Source organism: Vicugna pacos, chromosome 2 (genome assembly GCF_048564905.1).
Source record: "Vicugna pacos chromosome 2, VicPac4, whole genome shotgun sequence".
Taxonomy (NCBI): domain Eukaryota; kingdom Metazoa; phylum Chordata; class Mammalia; order Artiodactyla; family Camelidae; genus Vicugna; species Vicugna pacos.
The window spans coordinates 83117374-83134439 of NC_132988.1; the positions used below are offsets into that span (position 1 = coordinate 83117374).

General features: G+C 40.0%; 1 protein-coding gene across 1 annotated transcript in view; it reads right to left on the reverse strand.

Annotated features, from left to right (window-relative positions):
- Positions 1 to 13087, reverse strand: part of CRACD (capping protein inhibiting regulator of actin dynamics) — a 117665-nt gene extending 104578 nt beyond the window's left edge. Inside the window, exon 1 of the mRNA XM_072943517.1 lies at positions 12964 to 13087. The gene's annotated coding sequence lies outside the window, so the exon portion shown is untranslated. The remainder of the gene's footprint in view (positions 1 to 12963) is intronic.
- Between the last annotated feature and the right edge of the window lie 3979 nt (positions 13088 to 17066).

Here is a 17066-nt window from a genome sequence, read left to right on the forward strand (position 1 = left end):
TCACTTACCCTAATTTAGATCTCTACTATCTCAAAGAAAAAAGCGTATAAAACTCAGATAAGCTATTTCTGACCTATCTTTTTTTAAAGGGAGAGAAATTCTGCTCTGGATAAAACAAAAACATGTAACACCCAGGAAATTAACCAGCCAGAATGAACTAGCATACACATATCCTTTTTGATCTCTGCCAAGAAAGGTGGGGTCAATCTAACTGTTGCTAATTTCCATGTAATTCGTTTGAAGGAATTCTGAGGGAGAAAAAAAAAAAAGAAATTGAAATGGGAGTTAAAAATCAGAATGTTCTGATTATTAGTAATAAAAATAGACGAATTTGAGGGTTCATCCATGTGATATAATTCTTATTTCTATGGTATTATTGAAGGAAGAAGTTAACTAAACGTTATCCCTATCAGTATCAAAATTTTTTAAAATGAAAGCATTTTGAACAGAAATTTTTCTGTAATGGATTATACACTGACTAGAATATAAACTGTTCTTGATGTCTCAGGGGTATTCCTATTACGCTGAGATGCAATAAAATTATATTGTGAAGAGAACCTAAAGTAGACAGGATGGTCTGTCCCTATCAATGGTCCTCCTACCTTAAAGCATTTTTTGTGCTTATTTTAAAATAAGTATTCTGCCTCCTTCTTTCATGTGTTTAATTGTCATTTCTTATTAGGTTGGTGAGTCTGACTCTCATAATTTCCTCTTCTTTCTAATGTATTGCTTCTTGTGCTTGTGAGAAAGGAAATTCGATAATCAAGCATGACAGAATTGTATGTAAAGAGAGGATCACTGGGTGCCTATGGAAAGCCCAAGAAGCTCCTGTAGGAGTTTAGGGGATGAAAGGCATCTGTTTTAGCTGCCTTTGCTTTGCTTACATATAGGTGCTTCATTGGATCCCAGACAGTCGAGGTTATTGTACAGGTTAATTGTGGTTAAATCCACTAACAACAATAGGGAAAAGATGGCTTCTGTGTCTCTTTAATTTGCAACTCAGAGTAGCCACTTTGTACCATACCTGAAACGTCAGCACTCAGAGACTCATTATGGACATTCTGTGTAAGTTTAATTTCCTCCATGGCCATGGTTTTGTTAAATGTTACTGAAATACAAAGTACAGCATATAATCTATGAGCACAAAGCTTACAAAATTGGAAAAAGAAAAAAAGAGGGCCTACTCTTATCAATTCCGTCCTATGTCCTCCACTTCACTGGAAGAAAACATTACCTTTCATCATGTTGATGCATACAATATGTAATAAAATGGAAGAGATGGGGGAGACAAAGTGATCCTGTAATAAAGCACAAATTATTATTGCATTTCCCAGTCTACAAAACTGCACGCTCACTGAATTACAGTCTCCATCAAATCGCTGACCCCTGCCCCAAGAGAGAAATTTACTGTATTCCTCCTGAAAAGGAAAGGCAGGATTAGTTCAAGGGTGCTTTCCTTTTTAGTAGTAATAGAGTCAAAGTTTATTTATACTGGGTAAAATGACATAATTTCCAAACTATGCATAAAAAATTGTATCTTGCCAAGTCTATAACCCTCTCATATTTCATCTCTTCTGTTTCAGAATGCTTTCTAATACCCAAGATTTGTATTGTTATTACAGCCTAATGTCTCATAATATTTTTAAGATACGAGAATAGGTTTATAAAACATCATCATTATCACCATCATCATCGTGTTTTCTTTCACTCCTGCATTATTTCCCAAGTCACTTAAAATTGTTTGCAAATATCCATCCTCACAGAGGTTATCACAGAAAAAATTATCCTGGATTGACAAACTAAGGTAAAAATAATTTTTGAAACATTTATATTGATAATAAGGTCAATTTTTATCCTCCTGCTTTGCCAGATATAACACACTTCTGTTTTAAGTTCTGTTTCTTTAGAAAAATTAAATTCCATGAGATTTTCTAGCTTATGCCCATAGGTTCCTTTGGCATCCATCTTCCCACTTGATGTAAGTCATCACCTGAATTGTCTTACTACCATAATGCCATATATATTTTTTTTCTTTTTTTTAACCTTTTTCAAATACCAATCACATTTTTGAAGCATTCATTTTTCTGCATTTCCATAAACTTTCAACTGTGGATCTACAATTTGTAGTTTGTATGTTTTTATCAGCGGTTTCTTATCACATTTTGCTATGAAGTACTCATGCATCTTTCCCCTACAAATTTATAGCCATGCTTTGACCATGCTTCCTTCTATGCTTTGAAACTCCCATATCCCAGCACAGCGGCTGTATTAAGCAAGTCACATATCCTCCCTACTTCTATATCACAGAATGAAGTATTTCCTTAAACTCAAAACAGCCTTTTCATGGCTATTTCATCACCTATGAAAAATCTCAAGCAGAAAGATGAAACTGAATACTTTTCTTACACCTTTTATTAAAAACATTACAACAGAAGTCTCTAAAGTTATTACTTCCATCCCTCTCTCTTACGGTTATTGAATTTATCGGTATGATAATTTACAGTCTCAACATCAGTGTTATCTCTTTATTTAGACTTGTCCAGATTTATCCAAGATGGTCAAACCACTGGAGGAGGTTAATCCACTGTCAGAGAATTATCCCTATTTCCCATGGTTTTTACTTTTCACTTCGCTTATCACTGAAACATAAGGTATAATATTAACAGTTCCTTATTCAATTTTGATCCCTTTTATGTATCTCTTAGCTGCTTCCTCAGCTTCATTACTCTGTCAGTGGTAACCTTAAATTCTGTCATCACTGAAGAACTGGACGTTTTGACATTTTGACGTTACACTACTTTTTGTTAGTTACTACTGTCATACTGCTGTGAATACCACAATGTTGCTTCTGAATGCAGTTTCCTGGGACTGACTTACAAATGTCCTCTGTTAGACCCACCTGAAATCAGTTACATGCTTTCCTTTGTAGGATCTATTTCCATTGTACACTGCAAAGCACCACCTGTCAATTTATCTTTTATAATCTACCCATCTGATTGTGGAATGTTAAATAAAGAACTGGGAAAATAGGTCAATATAATTCACTGTATGTGAGAATATGTTTCTAAATCATTCTACGCTACCCACGCCGACCTTTACAGTGCTCATATTGGTATATTTTTCCATTTGATCCAAGTCCTCTACTACTTACTGAGTGCCCATGAAGCCCACAACATTGAACTACACAAACTAGGGGTAGAAAAAAGCAGCATAAGAAGTCATAATCTGTCCTCAGCAAATTTACCATCTCAACAGAGGAAGGATATAGAGAATGCTCCACTATTGGAATACAAAAAAATATATAAACTCTTCTTCCTAATCTTCTAAATAAAACATAGTCGCCTATAAGCATTCTTTGATTTAGCACTTGCCAACTCGATCACTTGCAAAGTGATTCCCTGAGATTATGCACACAAGAGTGGGCATACAAGTAACAATATGCAATTTAGTTGAAGAATGATTCTCATAACCCAATATCAACATCTGAATCTCAATACACTTTTGTTGTTCTCTACTGATAACTGAATTTTTGGGGGGGCGGGGGTGGAAAACTTTAGTGTAACTGTAGTGAAATGAACAATCTGGGAATGAAAAAATCTCTAGACATGTCATTTGAAAATCTCAACAAACCATACTCTATTTCTTTTCTCATACACCCCTTCTCTTGTCAGTTTTTTAAAACATAATTTCTTCCAAATGAATCAATATGCAGGAAGGGACTAACTCTGCAGTCATTTTACTTGGTGATCAAGAAACATTATGACAATAGGCCAAACTATGTTTGAGGGCTGGGGACCCAAGGATTAATCAGGCCTTGTCCCGGCCCTGGAGGAACTGTCTTTTGAGATAGTGTAGTCTGTGTGGGGTGAAGGGAGGCTAGTATTATTCAGTTTTATACTGCTCCCCCTTAATGTTTGATATGATGATTCTATGTGGAATTTCCAAGATCTTTCATGCCTATATTTTTTAAGAAGTCCAATTTTTTGACACTAGGGGAAAAGTCCTCTCATTCTACTTATTTGAACTCAAATAGTTTCCTTAAATTCCTTGGTTTCCTCTGCCAAGGACAATATGTATGGGTTTTTCCCCCAAAGTCTTCTAAAACATGACATATGATAGACTTCAATTCATGTTTCTATCTCTTGGTCAGCTTTCTTTTCACCTCTAGTTTTATTTTTCTACTCTTCCTCATGGTCAACCTCTTCCCACAAGTCTTCAAACATTATTAACCTTCTCCATGTTCCTATTTTAACATTTGTATCATGCCCTACTCAGTAGTATCAGATAGATGTTGCTGAAGTCTACGGGGCAGTGGGCAGGACATGGTTAACATTAAGACTGCCAGCCCAGTGTACCTTGCTGAACAAAGAGTAAACTCATTGCAAAATGATGTATAATTGGTTCATATTTATATACAGTTTAAAAGGTCTTGAAAAACTCTGAAAGGAAAAAAGATCCTAGTGGGTAGTTCTATCACAAAATTCATCTGATATACTATGAAAACAAGGGCTACCTACCTGGACTGTGAGAGAAGGATTTAAGCAGATTTGGGTGCAAGAAGGCCATTAGCAATCTTTATTGTCATAATTGCTGAGGGCCCTACACAAAGAGTTCACAGTTTCTCCATGATTGTGTATCGCAGATGTGAATTTGTTTTATATCACAACTCAGAATTCATCTTCCCTTAGAAATAATGTCATAGGTGGTGGTGGCTATCCCACCCAGTTCTCCATCGAGGACCAAAGGGCTTATTCCCTGAACAGTCGCAGTGCTGCTGCAGGACATGTCCCGGGGCAGGCAGGCTAACGGCCCCCAGAGACGGCCACTTTCTAATCCCTGGAACCTGTGAATACATTACCTTCCGTGGCAAAGGAACTTTGCAGAGGTGATTAAGTTAAGAATGTTGAGATGGGAAGATTAGCCTGGATTTTCCAGGTGGGCCCAATGCAATCACAACCACCCTTTTAAGAAGGAGGCAAGAGTGGCAGGGGTCACAGGAAGAGATGTGATGACAGAAGCAGGGGTCAGAGAGAGAGAGAGGAAGAGAGAGACTGAGATTAGAAGATGCTTCTAAAGAGGAGAATGTGCCACCCTAAAACATGCCATTTTGGCATACCGGCTATCCTGAATTCAAGTTACCTGGGATACAGCTAGTGCAAGCAGGAGGCTCTGACCCTCCTGTGTCCCCGCTAAAAGTGGGAAATAAGTCTCCCATTTGAAAGGTACTCTCTCTCTGTACCAGCAGGGTGGAAGGCATCATTAACCCAGAGAGAGAGAATTTAGAGCCAAGAAGGCTGTACAAACAAACCTTGTTACTTCTTCACTAATGTATTACTCCAAGCCCAAACTTCTTTGTTTTGTCAACTCGTCACAAATTTATTGTATCTTTGTCCAAGAGGTAAAAGCTTCCTACTTTGGTTATTTCTCTGAGTCTCATACTTTTATGGGACTCCCATACATACAAAATTAAATCTGTTTTTCTCCTGTTAATCTATCTCCTGGCAGCTTAATTATTAGACTAGCCAGAGAACCTAGAAGGGAAAAAGGGAAAATGGGAAAATTTTTCACTCCTCCACCACATGGCTGGCTTCGAAGACGGAGGAAGAGGCCACAAGCCAAGGAAGGCAGGACGTCTCTCGAAGCTAGAAAAGGCAAGGAAAAGGGATTCTCCCCTCAGGTGTCCAGAAGCAACACAGACTTGTTGCCTCATTTTAGACTTCAGAAACTACAACTCCATTCCAATGCCTACAATCTGAGAAGTCCTACAGTAAGAATCCTGTTTAACTTTGTTTAGAATTTCCCAAAAGTATTTAACCATAGACATTTTAAGGATTTTTTTTAACATTCTTCAGAATTACTGTTCATGGAACTTACTTTGGGAAACGATAGTTTAAGGGTTTAGGCCATGGATGATGGCATCTGGAATGGATGCAGTCATTCTTGATACATTTATCTAGATTTAAATTCCATCCACTGACTCCATTCAGGGAATTATTACCAAGTATCTGGTATGGCTTTATGTCGAGATAGGTACTGGGATGAAGGAGAAGGGGATGAGATATAAAGACATAAAGAAAATATCACTGACTCCAAGGGAAGGATCACTTAGTAGGAGATATGAGATAGTTATCAAAAAATACAATCCAGGTAGAAAATGTTAGGTTCTGTGTGCATACATGGGTGGAGGAGAAAAGGGGAGGCAGAGGTGACAGCGGTGAGCTGCTGTGGATGTTTGGAGGGAAAAAAAAAACCACTTCTGGGAAGAGGGGGCAGGTGTCAGAATGAACTATGAAGATCTGGCATTTGAATTTTAAGTCTTTTAAGGACAGCAGGGCGGACGATGGGAAGAGAGAGAAGAGGGGGAGTCTGGGGGAGCAACCTTACCTATTACGGGTGCTACTCAACTCAAGAACTAAGTTGTTTCTAGATGAGGAAAGCAAGACAAGCTGTGGTAAACCATATTCTTGTCTGTGCAATATCAAATAGGGGTTCCAGTCCTAGAAAATTCTTAAGACCCACACAAACACCAAAATTTATCACGAACAAATAAAAATAAAGTGATAGATGTCTTAAAATATGGGAGTATATATAACCAAATACTTAACATAAAACTTTTAAGGTCTGTCTTAAATGTTTCTTTTGGAAGTATTTTTCTGCATAGAACAGACTTTCTGTGGCTTCTTAAAATACATGCCAGTAAAGTTTAGACTAAAGATGCTTTTTCCCTTTTCCTGGTAAACCTTCTGGTGGTAAGTATAGCTTTCCTCACTGTTCCTTGGGCTTCTTAACCAGTTCAGGATGAGAGTCATCGATTTCAAAAAGTTTCAATGTCAGTTCTGTGTGCATGGAAGACTCTGCTTTAATAGTAACTGGGAGAGGAGGCGCATTTCCGTGCTGATGTTAGCTTCCTGTTTTGGTGTCAATTCTAGGCTCCTTGGGAGCAGAAACTGTCTCCCTGCTGGCTCTCTGTAAGTCTCCCCTCCAGAGGAGCGGAGCCACTCTAGGTATCTTTGTTGCAACAGTGAGGATCATGGAAGTGAAATCCTGGCTCCAAGTCGAATCCATTTAGAAAAAGAAACTTTTAACTTCTGAAACTTATTTCCATAAGGAGAAAGAAGATTAAAGTAGGTGGCATTTTAGGGGTGAGGAATTAAACAGAATTTTTTTTTTTTTTGGTGGGGTTAGGGTTTGGATTAGGCTTTAATCCCTAGAAGAAACACCACGAGTCACCTTTCTAGAAAGATGCCTTTCGATACCGTCCCAGGGCTGGATCCAAAACTACTGGCAAATCAAGTAGTTACTTCCTGAAGTTTCATTAAAGAAAGAAAGGGCAGGATTCAGAGGATCAAAGGGCCCCTCCCAAGAAACACATTCAGGTAGGTGTGACCCCTGGAGATTGTGTGTCCCCCCTTGTTTGTCTGGCAAACACCTTCTCATCTTTCAAGCAGCTCCAGTGACACCGCTGGGAGGCCCCCTGGCTCCCTGTGGCCATTGTTTACTCTGCCCTTTGGGCTTCCAGGCACTCAGTGCAAAACTCTCTGGAATATCACTAATCGCATTTTATCCGGTTATCTGTTTACACAATTGAAGTCAATTCAATAAAGTTCTGCTAGGGCAGTGCTAGATTCAAAGGCTCAAAGGCAGGAAGGACTCTGGCCTTTAGAAGCTACTTCCTACTAGGGGAGACAGACAAATAACAGAAGAACAGAAGGCAGGGGGAGAAGACAAGAAGGAGGGGTGGTGGGAACTCCTTCGTGGCAGGGTCTTATTTCAAATCCTTATCCCTCAGCACAACGTCTGGCACGCATAACAGGTTCCATCCAAGTTAACGAAGGGAGGGAGATGGGGGTGGGGAGGTTGTGGGAGCCAGTGGGAGGGAGGGAGGGAAAGGAGGGGAACCAACAAAAATGCCCCACCCTTCCCTGTGACTGCTGTACACTGTCAAACCCACTAGTCACTCTAAAGTAGTATTTTCAGGCTCCTGGAAGAGATATCTTGGGGCAGAGAGTTGATGACTGAATCTCATGTAGCACAGAAAATAGTACATGATAATAACCAAAGGATGGAGACAAGTCATAATTTGTCCTGTATTTAACTGTCGTCCCACAGAGCATGTTAATAATGCTCCCAGGAGGCCTACAGAAAAGAGACTGACAGACGCTGCATTCACTGAACCATTAGCTCTACAGCAATTGATTTCTTGGGTTCTGCATTATTACATCAGCAGGCACTTTTGCTCCCGCAAAAGAATTTAACTAGGATTTTGGTCCCTAAGCTTAGAACCTTGCTGGCCATCCAGTCCCCCCATTTCTCTGCCAGCTTCATCTGTGCAACTCATCTTGGGTTACGTCCGGCAGATGGAGAGAGGAATCTCATTTCAAGCCTCCGCTGTCTGCATCCCAGAGCCCTCCCTGAGCAGCCTCTCTTTCACCAGGGAGAGCAGGGAGGAGGGACGGGGATCAGCCTCCTCAACAGAGGAGAGTGTCAAGTATTTCTTAAATTTTCATCTTCAACGGCTGGTATCATTTATCTCCCTGGGGGGAGATTATGCTTTGTCGCTGAGGCCAGCAATATAATCCCTAGTATCCCGATGCCAAAATATCAATTACAGGTTCATTTGGATAATGGGATAAATTGGTGTCCAGACTGCTAGACAAGACATAAACTGGAGGTCAGGGTTGGGGGAGAGGGTGCCGGAGGAGATTGAGCCTCAGGACAGGACTGAAATAAGGTAAAACTGAAGTTTTCAAATCCTTGCAAATTAAATAACTTAATTCTAAACTGTCATCTGTCTCATGAAGGGAAACTCACCAGCCAGGAAAGTACAGCAGGTTTTTCTCAAGTCCTAATTACAGAGCTGTTGACAGTCCTCTAACACCCCAGCTCTCCCAGCGTAATGATAAGAGGAGATGGAGAAAAGAAATTACTTGTAATTTAAAATCAACGTTTTTCAGACACAGAAAGTCACATATTATATGATTTCATATATATGAAATGGCTAGAATAGGTAAACCTATAGAAACAGAAAGCGGATTGGTGGTTTCCAAGGGTTGAAGGGAGGGAAAAATGTGGAGTAACTGCTTTGTGGGTAGAACGTCTTATCTGGGGGTCATGACCATGTCTGGGGACGAGACAGAGGTGGTGGTTACATAATCTTGTGAATGCACTAAACGCCACTGAGCCATTCTCCTTAACATGGTTAATTTTATGTTATGTGCATTTCACCTGAATAAAAAATATTTTATAGTGAGATGTTTTCTCATGAAAGGCCTATTTCTCATGGCTCAACAAATCTACCACTACCTGGAGATAAGGAGGATTTTATGCCCATCCTGCCGTGATAAGGAAATTAAATAGATCTCTAGGTTGCAATATTTGTCACCTTTTGGTCTTTCTTATAAAAAGCATTTTTTTCCAGAAAGTCTGGAGCAGGGAAGTCATTCTCACCAGGGACCCCTGACTTGCTGGCCCCTCACAATCGGCACCTGCAGCAGCAGCAAGAGCAGCCACTGTTTGTCTGGAGTTACCAGCACCAGCAAGACGACCACAAGTGGAGGGGGTGCGCCCGTGATTCCTAACCCTGGGCCCCAGCAGACCTGTGCGATCGAGCTGTGCTCTGGGGCGTGGGCTTCCCACAGTGAGGACATCAGACAAAGGCTATAGGTCATTTTAATTCAGTACCAAAATACAAAGACCTTGGTCTTTCCACCGGCTTTCAGGATCAAAGAAAATCAATTTTAACAAAGAACAGAAGCATCTTTGAGAGAGAGGCAGTTTTTCTCCTCACTTCTTTTTGATACTAGGAAGAACATATGCCTCGACACACAGATCCAAAGTGGTCATCTATTCAGTGGAAAGAAGAGCCCAGGAAATCAGGGAGAAAAAAATTCTGACAACAGAGGGAGAGAGAAGGGAACTTGAAAAGAAACTACAAGACTATGTGACAACAACAAAAGATGGCTAACAATCCTACTTGGCAAAAGCAGGTGTGAGACTGTCCAGTCTTAACCCTCGTCCTCCCCCTTGCAGCCCCACAAGGTGCAGTCAGGGCCACGGACAAACAAGCCGCCCAAACCCTCGCCCAGCCAACTTCCGAACCATTCAGTTTGTCTCACACTCTGCTTCTTGATGTAGCTCTAATTTTTCCGGTTTTGACCTTACAACATTTTTTCCAACCGTGGCTTGGTCTCACATCCTAGACTTAATGCTTAACTTTAAGCGTCTGACTTCCTTGACCAAGATGCAGGTATTCTTTTGGGAGTCTTGCCTTTGGCGGCCTCATGCATGCAGCCTGGCCCAGGGATGTCCCTCCTCACTGTGACTCACGCACAAGTGTTCAGTTCCATTTGGCTGTATCCCTCCTTTCCTCAGTGTATCCTTCAAGACAGAGCCTAAAATAAGGTTCTAGTGTTGACTTCACAAATGGCTAGACAAGCTTTGTATCAAGGAGAAATGTTTAGATATGCTGAGAAAGCAAAATATATTAAATGCTTTCAAACTCCACTAATTGTACTGCAATATGCCAGCTGATTCGGAGAGTCACACTCTTTTTTCCTATGTTGTGTGAGAAAAAAACGTGTGGTCCTGTCACAAAATGTTCTACATGCCACAGAAACTACAGTATTGTTTTTCTGGAAAAATTCCTAGAAGAGGAAAAAAGCATCTGTTTCCTATGTTTGTCGCTGTGGAATGAAGTGCAACATGGGGAGCGGGGTACAGAAGGGGCATCTATTTACCCTCTGATAGGAATGCCAAGGTAGAGCATCAGTTTGAGCTCTCTTGGGGTTAAGCAGGGTGGATGAGGGCTGCAGTGTTGTATGTGTGAAATCCTGTCCCGAGCCGCGCAATTCCCCATCACCTCCGTCCTTACATCACTGCCAACACATGACAGAATCGACCTGATAAAAACACTGATCATGCCCATGATAAAATCACACCAGCCGGGCTCTTCTGCTTATGGGCTCTGACCTTCGCCAAGTCATATAAGCGTCCTAAGCCTGTTTCTCCACTTGCAAGATAGGACTAGTAATGCCTGTTGTTTGTTATTTAAGGTGTTGTTATGGCTGAATGTGCCCCCCTTGAAAAAAGGATACATAGAATTCCTAACCCCCTAGTGCCACAGAATGTGACTTTATTTTGAAATAGGGTGATTGCAGATGTCATAGTTAAGATGAGGTCATCCTGGGGTAGGTTAGGCCCTTAATCCAGTATGTCTGGTGTCCTCATAAGAGGAAGAAGGGCCATGCGAAGATGCACACACATAGGAGAATGTCACACGACTATGGCGGCAGACTGGAGTGATGGATGGTCACCACTACCAGCTCCAAAGAGAACAGGAAGGATTCCCCTCATATGTCTCCAAGGAAGTGTAGCCCTCCCTTGATTTTGGACTTCCAGCCTGCAGAACTGTTGAGACAATACATCTCACAGTTGTTGTTTTAAGCCACCCAGTCTGTGGTTCTTTGTTATAGTAACGCTAGGTACTAACAGAGTGCAGGAGGTGTAATGTATTTATTGTATATGTGCGCATTTTAATTGCAGAGGAAAGACATTTAGAACAAACCAGATAGACAAGATGAAAACAAGGTAACTTTTCTTACGTATCCAAATCAAGGAAATGGCATTATTTCTTCGGGAGCTGACAGTGCTCCTGTCCTTCCCACCCACTCTGCTCCAGCTCACTGGCCTCCTGGCTGCACCTGGGACGCCCCACCATGTTCCCTCCTCAGGGCCTTTGCATCAGCTGCTCCCTCTGCTAGGAACACGCCAGGGCTAACCCCTGAATTCCTGTCTCTCCTCCGTAAGGGAGACCCTGCCACTTCACTTAACACTGCAGTCTGTCCTCTCGCCTACCTGGCATTCCCAGTTACCCTTACTTGGCTTTACTTTCTCTTTTTTCCAGAATCTTTCTGGCTTCTAATATCCTAGTCATTTATTTCATTCTCTATCATGTGCATTATTTATTATCTATCTCTCGCCAAGCTAGAACAAGCTCCACGAGGGCAGGGATCTTCACCTGTTTTATTCACTGATGAGAACAAGCAACTAGAATAGGACCAAGGTTCATAACAGGTGCTCAACAAAGATTTTTTTTAATCCATCATTTATGTTTAATTAATCACTTTATAATTATAGAAGCTGTCCATTTGTATCATAAGACATCAGAAAAAAATTAAAAACTTCAAATTCCCTCCAGCCAATAATATCTCACAAATCATGATAAACCAGGATAGTTTTTATCTTCTTTTCAGTGACTCCTCTTAAGGAATCCTGTCTCCTGAGGAAAAACGTCATGGTGGGAATAACACCCACATTTCAAGGCTTGGTATGTGGATTAAATGAACCCACATGTGATACACTGTTTGTGGTAATAACACTAATACAGGTAGCTGTTATTTTCTCTTCTTTGATCTCGTCTTAAACTTCCATCCTTTCCCCCAACTTCCAAAAAGTAGGCAATAGATACCTGCAGCCAAAAGAATGACATGATGTTGTTCTTACAGGGGGCCGGGTGGGAAATGCCTCCCACTCGGGGCACACAGGACAAAGCCCCCGGATTCACAGTAACAAGCTCTATGGTCCAAAAGCACCATGAGACACGTGGCCACTAACTATTCCACAGACAACAGCAACAAACAATAATAACAACGAACAATAAACAATTACATTTTCATCTTCCACTCTCCCATTTGCAAAGCACTTTCATATGAAATTTTCTTTTATAGATGACTGAACCAGGGCTCTGAGAATCTAAGTGACTGGTCTAAGATTACACAGCTGATAAGTAGAAGAGCTGGTGAGTAAGTCTAGAATTAGAAGATAAATGATGAGGATCTTTTAAATTCATATTTCGTGAAATGCATACTACCCATTTCTAGAGACTCACTCACAATAAATGAAAACGTTCTTTAGTATTTTCTTTGTACGCTACTTCCTTCCCCATCCTCGAAACAAATGACTTACCTATCTCAATAGCCACACGTCCTTTCCTTGTTAGACAGCTCTCCTCCAAAATCTTCTTCTTGTGCAAAGAATTTACCCTCAGTGGTGAGTGTGCCAGGAAACAGGGTACGTTGTTGAAAAAGCCAGGGAATCACTGCTCTTGTGAACTGTTGAGGAAAAAAAACAAACAAACATCAAGAGCTTTATATCTTCAATTCTCTCTGGGGACACCTTTAAAATGAATCTCTTTTCTATCCCTTGGAGGAAGTCAGTACAGAAGAGTTTTTTGGCTGAGGTTTCCAATTAGGTTTAGTAATATTAAATTTGCATTCCTTAGTCTAAATTTATTCTAGGGCCTTAAAAGCATTTATTATAAACGGTTTCCCCTTTTGAAGGGACTGAAAGAATCATACTCGTGGATACTGAGGTTCCCATCCTTCTTACATACAGAATTCTCGCGTTCATTTTTCATGGTAGTTTGGCTAAAATTTAAGTATCCAGAAGGCACAGATTCACCCTAGTGGAGAAGTGAACCCAGTAATCATTAGATTACTTCTTCCCCCCCGAGGTAATGAAGGCACCTTTTCATTCAAATGCCAATCACAGAATTAACTAGGTCAACGGGCTCCCTGTGGGTAGGGCACACACAATCCCTTCTAAACACACTGGAATGAAAACCATGATGTAATGACCATGATGTAGATTTTAACTGGAAGGGAGGTGGAAAATGTCCAGGACACAACCTCAGATTCAAATCTGCCCTTTGCAAAGCCCAGGAAAAGAAGACAACATTCTGGGGCAACAAAAATATGGGAAGAAATCACTTCAATTCTCAGACTGACGATGGCTGCTGGGTCCTTTTGAGGAGTTGACCATATGTGCTTAGCGAAGGATTCCCAGTTACTGCTATAAGGGATGAGCTGGTATCAGACCAACTTCCATTGAACACAACTAGAAAAGCTGGATAAAATGATTTTAAAAACCTGTTCGAAAGCACTGGAGTCCAGCTACCAAGGCAGCCAGGACATGAGAGGCAAGATCTTAGGGAGAAGGGAAATAAAAAATGAGGCAAGTCATCATACTACTTTTCCTCTCAGGAACGTTACTAGTCTTTTAGGGGCACAGGGCAAAACTGCCAAGAAGCCAAGCAGAAAGCAACTGCTGCAAAGCACATAAAGGTACCAGACCTTTTGGCAGACTCACAGGTTGAGGAGACCCCGAAGGGAAGGTTAGCCCAGAAAAGCAAGCTGGACAGTCTGCCTTTCTAAGCATTTGCTCATTGATAAGGAATGTAAACCAAGCAGAAAACAGCAGGTAAGAGGCTGGGGAATTAAACAGAGCTTTTTTGTTTCTTTGATTGCTTTTGTTTTGGGGGGGTAATTTATTTTTTTCTTTAATTGAGGTACCTGGGATTGAACCCAGGACCTCGTGCATGCTAGGCATGCACTCTACCACTGGGCTACACCCTCCCTGCTAACAGAGCTTTTGACAGTTTCATGATGCTGGAGGAAGGAAAATTAGAGTTCACGGCCCAGGTAAATATCCTATACTTTCTGTTAGGACCCTTAAAGGGCAACATCCTAGAATGAAGGCCTGAAAAATACCAGAACTGAGCCTCAAATCAGTTCAGTCCCTCATTGGATTAAAGAGGTCTGCCTTACCCTGACTGCCTATGAGAAGCAAAAGTAAGCCTCCGGAGAAAGACATCTATGACTCTTTACACATAATGTCCTGCATTCAATCAACAATTACTAGACATAACAGCAAATAGATTCCAGAGAAATAGAGACAATGAAAACAGACGCAGGGGTGACCGAGGTAGAGCCACAGGACATGATTTTTAAAATAACAATGATTAATACATTCAAAATTATAAAGATTACAAAATATTTTAACACACATTTCTTAGTGACTCACAAAACAAGCAAAAACACATAAGGATACGTAAGATTTGAACAACACAGTAACAAAACTCAACCTTTGTAACCTATTTATAAAGAATACCTCACTCAACAACTGTGATTAGTGTTTTAACATACACACATTAACATTTACAGAAATTAACCACATGTGGATCATAAATGTTTCAAGAAATCTCCATAAATGGAAACCACAGAGTATTTTTTTTTTGAGAGGGGCGGCAATTAGGTTTTTATTTCTTTCTTCCTTAATAGAGGTACTGGGGATTGAACCCAGGACCTCACACGTGTTAGGCACACATTCTACCACTGAGCTATACCCTGTCTCCAACAGAGTACTTTTTTGAACCTATTATTTTGAAGGAATATAGATTCAGAGGAAATTGCAAGCAGTACCATTTTTAAAATTGAAGTAAATTTTACATACAGTAAAATAGACTGCTTTCAAATGTACAACTTGATACATTTCAATAAAGGAATCCAACTGTGTAACCGCCAACAAAATAAAAATATAAAATATTTTCATCACTCCAGAAAGTTCCCTCATGTGCCTTTTTGTCAATCTCCACATCCCAAAGGCAAGCACTGTTCTCACCGCTATTACTGCAGATTAGTTTTGCTGGTTCTTGAGCTTCATAAAAAATGGGCTCATATAGTATGTACTCTTTTGTGTCTGGTGTTATTTAATGTCTCCAAGATTCATCTACACTGTTGAGTGTATCAACAGTTTACTCTTCTTTACTGCTGAGCAATGAACAGTAAATACTACAACTTTTTAATATATTCCTTTGCAGATGGGTATTTGGTTGTTTCCATTTTAGGTCTATTATAACTAAAGCTATTATAAATATTCTTATATAAGTTTTTTTGTGCACATACATTTTCATTCCTCTTGGGTAAATACCTAGGAGTGGAACTGCTTGGTTATAGGGTTGGTGAATGTTTAATTTTATAAGAAATTGCCAAACATTTTCCCAAAGTAGTTGCATCATTTTATACTCCCACCAGTAATACATGAGAGTTCCAGCTGACAAAGCCTCATCAGCATTTGGTGTTGGCAGACTTTTAGTCTGTCCCATTCCAGTGCAAGGTTTTGACATGCATTTCCCTGGTGGCTAATGGTAGCTTTCTGCTTACGTTCTCTGTGCGGTGTCTGTTCAAGTTTTATTTTGTTTTGTTTTGTTTTTATTGACGTGTAGTTGATTTACAATGTTAGTTTCAGGCATACAGCAAAGCGATTTAGTTACACATATACAGACATATTTTTTTTCAGATTTTTTCCCGTTATACATTATTACACGAAATTGAATATAGTTTTGTGCGTTCAAGTCTTTTGTCCATTTTTTTCAAATTGCATTTTTAAAAAGTACCTGATTTATAGGAGCTCATTTTATATTCTGATGCCAGTCTTTCGTAGATTATGTATTACATTTGCTCCCAGCCCATTGTTTGCCTTTTCAATTTCCAATCATCTTTTGATGAGCAGAAGTTTTTGATGTTGATGAATCCCAATTTTTTCTTTATGTTTAATGCTTTTGTCATCTTTTAAGAAATCTTTGCCTACTTCAAAGCCTAAAAGATATTCACTTACTTTTTTTCAAGAAGTTTTATAGTTTTAGCTTTATGTTTATGTCTGTGATCTATCTCATATTAATTTTTGTTTGTAGTGTGAGGAAGGGGAAAGAGGTAAATTTTTCCTCCACTTGTTCCTGCAACATTTGTTGAAAAGACTTTCCTTTCTCCATTAAAATGTGATAGCACCTTTGTTGAAGATTAACTAATATATGTCACAGTAGGTTTTCAATTAAGCTTGACGTCAACATAAAAATGTTAACCAGAGAATTCTCAAATGTTTGAAAATTAAGCAGTATACCTCTAAATAGCATGGATCGAAGAAGAAATCAATGAACTAGATAGAAAACAATCATAAGTAGAGAAAAATCAACAAAGGTAAAAACTCGTCCTTTGAAGAAGGCTAGTAACACTGATAAACTCTTTAGCAGGCCCTTCAAAAGCAGAGCCAAGGCTTCTCATCTCAGCTCTATGATCTAAGACTCTTCTGCCCAGCACACTGATGTCAGACAGATTAACTCTCCTCAGCTCCCTTACTGTGGTTCCCCAAGGCAAGCACAGGGCCTCTTTTGCTTTTAAATTTTTTGCTTTTATTCTTACAGAGAAACAGATAGAGAAAAATAGACATAAATG